The 9,169-nt window shown below is 51.5% G+C and overlaps 1 long non-coding RNA gene across 1 annotated transcript; it reads left to right on the forward strand.

Moving 5' to 3' along the window:
- The first annotated feature begins 2,779 nt into the window (after window positions 1–2,779).
- LOC108445420 lies at window positions 2,780–7,572 on the forward strand. Its single transcript, XR_001860272.1, has 2 exons — window positions 2,780–5,440; window positions 6,055–7,572. It is a non-coding gene; the product is annotated as an uncharacterized LOC108445420 (long non-coding RNA).
- Window positions 7,573–9,169: the final 1,597 nt, after the last annotated feature.

Here is a 9,169-nt window from a genome sequence, read left to right on the forward strand (position 1 = left end):
CTCCAACACACGGTGTGTGGCCACATGAGGCTTGTTTCTCTGGGAAACCAGCTCAAAAACTGTGACAGATCACAGCAGGGACCAGAGCTTCTGGCCAAGAGGCATCTCGTCTTTAAAGGTCACTTTTTAGGTCAGAGCTGCACTCAGGGTGAATCCTGATGGAATAGGGGAGAATTCTGCTGGACACAAAGGAGAGATGAGCTCTGGTTTGTGCACCAAAAAACTTGGGTAGCTTAAAATATCAAAGACACTTCTCCAATTTTCTGTCTACCACTGACATTATGAGCTGGGTCTGCCAGGGTGGGCGTTGCATGATGCAAAATAGTCAGTGAAAAATGGTCTTATGTCTGGCTAATTCTGCTGAAGAAGTGGGGAAATGTGGAACCACATCACCTACTGCTTTGCAAAGCAGTAGAAGTAAAGACAGTGACAAAAGCCTTCATCAAGGATAAAAATAAAGCAGAGGGACGAGAGCCAAGGTTTATGGGGACAGACACATGCTGTTTATTTAACCAGCATCCAGCATTTCTCATTAACTTACTGTTGCCTCTACCTTACCCTCCCCTTCTGTCTTCTCACAACATGTGAGAATAAAGAATGTTTCATCCTTGCCTTTTTTTGTCACTCAGATGATGCCTTTTCCCAGTTTTCTGTCTTGGGAGCAGCAGCATTCCACATTTCATTGCAAAGCTGTTTCATTGATCTAGCAGCAGAGTTCAGGGAAGGCAGGGGATGAAAACAAGTCCTAAATTGTGACTGAACCAAAGATAGATATGCTGCTAAATGAAAAACCAAAAGCCTGGAAGTAAAGCTCTGGATCAGCATGGCGTTGCATTGAAATCTGTGGTTATGCTGATTGCACCTGTTACACTGGCTGTGCTGGAGGATTTTCTGGATGCCTCACAGCCAGGCTGTAGGTGTGGAAGTGCAGTGCAGAAGAGGAGGCACCCCCAGTCCTGATGGTGACTAACCAAGGCTGGCACGACATTCAAGCTGAGAACTCAGTCTCTTCTCCAAGGGGACTGAACACCCACCTGGCTGCAGAGCACCCTCCAGCCCGGCTTCTGGTGCAAGAGCAAGAGGCTGAGGTGTAAAAACAGGTTGCCCATGGAAAAGGTTGCTATCTCTAGCTGTGGATGCCCTGTCCCTGGAACAGTTCAAGGCCAGGTTGGATGAGGCTTTGAGCAGCCTGGTCTAATGGGAGGTGTCCTTGCCCGTTGCAAGGGGGTTGGAACTAGGTGGACTTTAAGGTCCCTTCCAACCCAAATCATTCTGTGACTCACTGAGCAGCTTCTTCAGCTCATAGACCCTCTTTGTGCAGCTTGGGAGGACTCAAAGAGCTGCTTGTGCTCATTTAGAAATCAGTGTATGTGCAAAAGTTTGCAGTCACCAGCAAACCTGGGCTCCCAGACCAGTTCTTCAGCCCATAGCTGCTGGTGCTTGTGTGGTGCTGTACAACTTGCTGTTGAGCCTGAAGGGCACAGAGCCTCCTTTCCTCATGTTTCTGGGGCAGACAGCAAAGGAAATGAGGTGTTAAACCCAGTGGGAGCTAGAACACAGCCCTGCTCAGCCTTGATGCCACCGGAGACAAAAAGGCCTGCCAGCAATCCCACTCACCAGCTGCCATGTGGAAAATCCTGGAGTGTGCTGAGATTCAGGAAAAGGTACTGAAATCTGTCTTTGAGGGTGATGGAGGTCCCTAAATAGGCCATGTCCTGAGTCAGGAGACTGAGCAGAAATGGAGGCAGATCTCGAGGAGGAAAGGTTGGGGCGATCTGATCTCATCTTCTATTTTCAAGCAGGTGAAATAGACCTATGGATTTGAAAAGGGAGTAGCAGCAGTTCCTTCCCTTGATACACTTCTTCCAGGCACTGCTGGAGGATTGGGTCAATTTATAGGACAGTCACTTGTTCCTCCTCCCAGTGCTTATAACAGGGACCCCCTGCTATAAGCACTGGTCACCACTGGTCACCACTGCCTCCAGCAAGGGTCCATCCTGACAGGTCCGGGGGAGCACCACAAGAAACAAGATCCCCACTGGCACATCCTTCTCTAGGTGTGGTTTTCCACAGAAGAGCAGCCTGGTCTGCTGCTCTCTTACCTTGTATCACAGAGCTCTGGCTGGCAGGGGTGGTAGCAGCCCTGGAAAGGGGCGAGCTGGAGGGTGAAGGACGAAACTCTGCCTGATGATAGCAAAAAGTCTCTTCCTGTCTCAGCTGGTTTCATTTCTCTGTTCTGATCTGAATACATGCTGGGTTGGGTGCTTCTTAGGATGCCTCTTAGCCCTGGTTTCTTGTCTAGTGGCTAAACCAACTTCTCCTTTGGCTGGCTGGATGCTCTTCTGCTGCCCTTCCACATGGCCAAAGCTGGTCCCTGTGCGAAAGAGGAAGGGAAGGTCCTGCTCTCTCACACGGAGTGGTGCAGCTTGTGCAAGTGTCTGTCACAAGGCAGGAAGAGTGGGAGCCAGACTTTCCCAAGCCTCAAGTTAGATCTCTTTCTGGCCACCACAGCGAGTGTGGGTAGGCTGAAGTGTAGGACAACAAAATCTCCACTTACATCTCTTTTGGTAGATGTAAGTGGAGTAGTTTGAGAAGGTCCCAAATTTTCTTCTCGGCAAAGTCAGGCGATATATTTTCACAGTGCTGTGAGAACCTTCCTGAAATTTTCTCACCTGGAGAAGGGATTCACAGCACCCAAGGAGGACCTTCAAGATTGTTTTACAAGACTCAGCAAAGGACTAGGAGGAAGCACAATACCACAGCCCTGTGGTTGCTTGTCCTGTGTACAAGCTGCTGATGTCCTTCCTGGAGGTCATAAATATTCAGTCAGCTCTGAGGGTTGGCCAGTGATATCTCTGGGAAGCCAGAAAGTCCCTCGGATCTTCACTGTACAGAGCTGGTGTCTGTTTGGAGCTGCTGAAAAGGACTCTGCATCTCAGTGACAGATCTCACTGACAGCCCTGGCTAAGGCTGAAGCGTGGCCACCTGCGTCATCTGGACCCATGGTATCCTGTGCATGCCCCAGGGAGGCAGCTGGGGATCCATGCTGAAGTCTCCCTGGATGGACAACTCTGACTGCCTCACTGCCACTGCTGAAGGGAGCAGCAAGCTGTTTTATGAGTCTTTTAGCCTGCAATGATCCATAAAAATCTCGAGCACTGGCTCCTGCTCAGACTGTCATACGCTTGAATTCAAGAGAAGCTTTCTCCTTTGGCAAAGAAGCGAAGCCACCTCTGGTTTGGTGCTAGCCAGGAGCATCACCCCTTCCCCTCCTGCCCCAGACCGAGCTGTTCCTGAGCTGGCTGCCAGGACTCCATCCCTCCTGCCATGGCCACAGCCATGGTCCTGCTCTCTTGGGCAGCTCCTCCCTACCTGTGACATGCTGCAGACACTGTCCCCAGAGAGTCCAAAGGAAGAAGCACTTGTCACCAGGAAGGACAGGTCTTTCAGACATCTTTTGAAGCCTCACAGCCCTGGGACTAGGCAGGGCTGAAGTAATTTGTTTCTGGAGCCAGAAGTCTGGAGGAAAAGCAGTTATGGAAATAACAACAGTGACAATCAGAATAGGTGGGATCGAGCTCAACACAAAGACAATGTGTCGGCTGAAGCAGGCATCTGTTTCTGTGGAAAAAGTCATCTGCTCCTGTGATGAGCCTGCACCCCTCCCTGCCTTTGGGGAGCTGGGAGGAGGAGGAGACAGGAGGGATGGAGGTGGCTCAGTGTGCTGGTGGCCAGACCTGGCTGTGCCTGAACTAAAGGCAAAGTGTGATGCCTTGGTGTGTATAAAAAGGGAAAGGCAAGGGAGCTCTTTGCCCCTCTCACGGCTCCTGGACAGCATCAGCTGTGGCTTTTGTGAGCATCTGGGCCAAGCTACACCTCAGCAAGGTGAACACATCAGCAGAAACCCTAATGCTTTGCAGGACACACCATGTCAGGTTTGGCCCTGCTCAGCTTGGTGGACTCTGAGGTGACAGCAGGGACCATTTGTGGTTTAAAACAGGTCAGTCACAAATTGCAGTAACTCATGGTAGCCCTGGGTGTGTGGCCTACAGGTGAATGTCTGGAAATAGAGCTTCAAAGGCAAGTGGAATCCTGTCCACAGCATGCTGCTGTGGGGTCAGCCTGGGCTTGAAAAGCGATGCAATTGGAGGTCATGAAACTCTGGTCAGTGAAGAACTCTGCCCTTCCTGCTGGCACTGTTTGGTCATGGCCTGTGCTGGAGGCAGCCTCCTCCTGCCAAGCCTAGTGTCCCTGAGCCCGGCCCAAATCCAGCCAGGTGCTGGGGTTCCTGGGGCACCTGTGTGCTGTGACCCTTCAATGTACACTGCATCTGGTGGGTACTCACCTGACCTGTCACCCCTGTGGTGGAGTTGTCCTGCAGGATCTCAGGGTGCCATGTCCCCTTCTCCTCACCTGGTCACCTGCAGAGTGACATTCAGGATCACGGAGCATCCCTCAGACCTGCAGGTCCTGCAAGCCCACACCAGTGCGGGTCTGTCCCAGGGCAGGGCAGGGAGTGCTGCCCCATGGAAGCACCACGTAAGCAGTGGGATGGGGGCTCAGCACCCTTGGCTGTAGCAGCAGCACCCTGCTTGTTTGACAGACCTGATGTCCTAATGACACTTGCTAAGGATTTCTGCTGGTCTGCAGCTTCCAGCCTGCGTGAGCATCGGCCCAGCTGGAGATTAAACAATATCCTTTAATAGGAACAGGCAGGCACCCGTTTCCAGCGCAGGGAAGGCCGGCACGCCAGCAGAGCCAGGGCTGCAGCAGGACTGGGATGCCCTGATTTGGAAGTCTCTTGCTCGACCCAGCTGCTCGAAAGGCGGCTGTTTCCTACGCAGGGGCCAAGGGACGCTTTTTATTTAGAGGATGCTTCGCCTGCTCAGTACAGAGGGGAAGTCGAAGGACACAGCTCGCACTCCGGGGCTCCGCCGGCTGTGCCTGTGACCTACAGCAGACACAGGAGCCACCCCCGCTCTGCCGGAGCCTCCCGGCACGCGGGGCCGGGCTTTGCTGGTGCTGCCATTTATGGGGCTCCCCCGCCGTCCCGATTAGATAATGCTCGCCCAGCGCAGCGGCAGCTCTCCCTCCTGTGCCCCCGGCACTGCCCTGCTCCTCCCCGGCAAGGGGCTGCCTTTAAAAATAAACTGAGAAAACAGCCAAGCTGGAGGGCATCGCTCCTGTTTCCATGAGAACACAGGGAACACAGCCTGCCAGGGCAACTCAGCTCTGGCCTTGGCTTTCTGACCCTGCTTTCACCCTGCAAGAAGATTTCTCCTCAGCTTTCCCCTGCTTTTACCGCCTTTCCTTCTTGAGGCTCCTTTGGGTGCACCCTTGCTGTGGCCCCTGCTCTCTGCAACCTCTCCTGCTTCCTCCCAAGCCCTCTGAGCCCTCCTGGGGCAGGAAAGTCCCATCCTGGCACCACCAGCACCCCAGGGTAAGGAGCACAAGGGGTCCCACCCCCAAAATGGCCAAAACTTGGAGGATAAAGCCCAGTGCCTGAAACAATGAACCTGGGGGCAGCAGACAAGGATTCAGCCACATCTCTAGTAGGGTGATATTGCTGCCAGCACTTAGGTTGGCACAGGGGTTTGTCCTGAGCTGGGTTGGAGGATGGGGTCCCCTTTGGTTCTCTCCTCATGCTGGTGGGAGGTGACCCGTGGGAGGGACCAAGATCTCCAGTTGCAAGTGGACCACAAGGCTTTTCACCCCTGATAATGTGATTTTTACAGTGTTTTCCATCCCCAAGAGAAATTCTGCAGGAATTTTCTATTTCTGCAGGAAAGGCAGCAGGGAGAGGAAAGGCTGAGCTCTCTCGAGACCTTTGTACTTTATTTTTACTTTTGTTGTTGTTTTTATTTTAATCTTGAGGAAGGAACAGACTAAAAGGGGCATAAATAAAATCCAGCTATTTGGTACAAAAATACTTGATTGAAATCCTTGCCCAGCCCTGTGGTTGAGTTTGTACATGAGAGAGACACTCAGCTAGAGGAGGATTCTGTGTCTCAAACCAGGATTTTTTATCTTTTCTCTATGTTCCATCTGGAGAAGAAAAAGAGTGACCAGGTTAACCTTCAGCTCTGAAGAGGATAAGCAGTACAGCAGAGGATCTTGTCCAAGAGCCACCTTTTTCACCCTGTCCCAAGCCTCAGCAAAGCAGCTTCCTCCCTGCTGTGAGATGGGGCTAAGATACTCTCCAAGGGCTGGTTAAAAGCCTGAATGATGCTTTGCTAATGCAATATTACAGAAGCACTAAGTATTGTTAGCACTAAGCCTCACATAAGCTGAAGGAGCAATCTTGTTTTCTTTTCCAAGACAGACTTTGGGGTTTCACCGGAGGTTTCCTTCACCTGGGTCAGCATCATGTCCCCTAACCTGGGAGTGTGACAGGAGGCTTTTCTGCCTTGGAAAGGAGAGAAAATGCTGTCAAGCTTTCATCTGCTTCTAAAACATGTTTTAGCTTCATGCAGAGTGTAGTGCCATTGCTTAAAACAAATATATCTAATTTTCTTGTGTTACTTTCCAAGGATCCAAGTGTTAGTGTGGCTTGGCAGTAGTCTCTCAGCACAGGTTACCCTTTCTGAGAGGTTCATTTCCAAGTCCCAAAATATCTCCCACAACAGCTCATTTGGAAACTGCAGCTGTGTCTTGGGTGCCGGTGTGAGCCTGGACTGGCCACCTCTGCCAGCACTCCAGGGCTTTCTCAGTGGGGTGGCAGGACACGACAGAACATGTTGAGAAATAGCGAGACAAGATTTATGCCAAGTTCAAAGATTAGTAGTTGGCTTATTAGGTTTTCCCCTAAGCTCAGTATTAAGCAATGCTAAATGACCCACACAGAAATCAGAAGGGAGGATTAATAAAGTTTAATGGTGGAAGTTTGTGTTTGGAAGTGTCATGGGACTAAAAGTGCTGGCAAACAACAAAGTGTTTTCCCCATCACTGGTAGATGTTTCTTAGTATCTTAAAAATTGTTTTACCTCACTTGCTAGTTTTATGAGTCTTTTAATATGTGTTCCCATGCCCATTCAGCCTCAAATAGCTCTTGGGTTTATAAATGTATTTCATTGTTTCTCTGTATCTTTTGGATGCATTTACTCCAAATGCCTTTTAGGTAATCTAATCTCTGGTTTTGGTGGTCCCTGCTCAAGGCTGGCTTTAACTGGAAGTGAATAAATTGAGCTGAAAGGCACATCAGGTGGGCACTTAAACAATTCCTATAGAAGATGATGGCTCTCCAGACAAGTTGTTCTTGGTGGAAGCTTCACTCCTGAACTAAATTGTATGAAAATAATCTCAATGTGGCCATGGCAATGGCAATGGAAATTATCTTAAAAAAGTCTGTACAGGTACCCCAGGAAAGTCCAGGCTAATAGGGTATATACACTGCCTCCGAAAACATGTCATTGCTGGTTTTGACATTGATTTGTATAAAAGTATTTGGAAAAGATACACTGGCCATCTGCCTCTTCAGCTGACCCACCACTTGGTGTCATTTCATAAATACTGTTACAGGGCCAATCCTTTATTCCTTGTGAGGAAAAAATACAGCTTCAGTCTGCTTTTAAAGCTGCGTTTTATACCACATGCAAGGGTCTTCGCAGACACATGTTCTGGGGTGTCACGCCCAAGCAGCAGGGCCACCTGAGTCAATTCAAAAGCATTTCCAGGGAGCAGGAGGGGGCTGTAGGGAGGGGTGCTCCACCCCTGGAAACATCCTGGTACCCCCAGCAGAGAGAGGGACACGGTCTCTTTCTGATAGTGGGTAGCAGCTGAGGGCAGCATCCTAAAACATTCAATCCTGCTGCTTGTGTGAGGACACAAGTGACCACCAGCACGAAATGCTGCCGAGCATCTGTGACTGCCAGCAGGGAGAGAAGCTGGATGCAGGCAGACTGATGATTCCCAGTGAGACTGGGGCCTGGTTCTGTCCAAAATTTAGGTTACTGCCAGGAAGTGAGGCACATGAGCTAGGGCAGAGCCCCATGCTGCCACAGAGACCCTTCCCCACTGACATACTTGGGATCCAGCCCCCCATGCCAGGGGTGCTGGCCCACTGCAGCAAGGAACCGGTCTGGCAGAGATGGATTGTCTCCATCCCATGCTGAGGTTGTCCTCAGCACCTTGTTTCAGCTCAACAGTGACCCAGGCTGCCACCTGCAATACAAGGCAGGCAGCTCCCCCCATGCTAAGCTGCAAGGTCTCTGTCCTGCTGACAAGTCTCTGCAAAGCACAGGGTTCATTGCAAATAAAAAAATCCACCTAAAAAAAAACCAACCCAAACGACCAAGTAACAGAGAACACACAACCCGGGGCTCTGGGCTGGCCAGTCCCTGCTTGCTGGCTCAGCCTTGTGCCCGGGTGAGCCCTGCCCCACTTCACAGCACCCCAGGGAATGAGTTGGAGCAAGCACAGCAGTAAATGGGCAGTGGACAGCTCAGCTGCTGCACAAGGTGGCTGCTGCTCAGGTGCAAGGTGTGATTCCCAGCAGCTGCTGCATTAGGTGCCTCTCACACAGCCCTGCCCAGGGCTGGCTGCAGCAGCCTCTGCTGATAGTCATCCACCTGGCTCTCTTCCACTTAATGCAGTCAGGGGGTGCCTTGCAGTGAGAAACAGTCTGTGCGGTCACCACTGGCCAGGGACTCTGGCAGGACCTTTGAGACTGTGGGGAGGTGCACCCATCCCAGCACTTACCTCCTGCTGCTGGGATAGGGCTTCAAAAAGAGTTGAGAGGTGGGAAACGTGGACACTGTGGGATGCTGCGAGTGCTACTGTGGGCAGGGGATCAGCCTCTGGAAAGCCACAGGCAGATTAGGGAGGTGCCCAAGCACCTGGTGGGCAGCTGAGCACACTGCAGCCCCTGCACACATGGCCATGCATGCCTGACCTTGCATTCCCTCCTCAGCCTCCAGAACAGCTGTAAGAAACCCCCAAGCCTCTCCTGAAGCTCTCAGCAGTAGGAAACAGCTGTTTGATTCCTCATGCTCCTTCCCATCCTTCAGGCAACTGCAAGGTCTGGGTCACTGCTGGGGCCCCACCAGCCGTCCCTTGGTGGAAACAGAGAGCACCCTGTGCCACCCACCAGATGGAGGAGGGGAAGTGGGGCTGACAGGGGCAAAGGGGGGACATGCCAGAGTCAGAGGGAAGGAGGTAGGTACCCCTTCCA

The sequence above is a fragment of the Corvus brachyrhynchos genome, unplaced genomic scaffold, assembly GCF_000691975.1.
Source record: "Corvus brachyrhynchos isolate BGI_N302 unplaced genomic scaffold, ASM69197v1 scaffold1, whole genome shotgun sequence".
NCBI lineage: Eukaryota > Metazoa > Chordata > Aves > Passeriformes > Corvidae > Corvus > Corvus brachyrhynchos.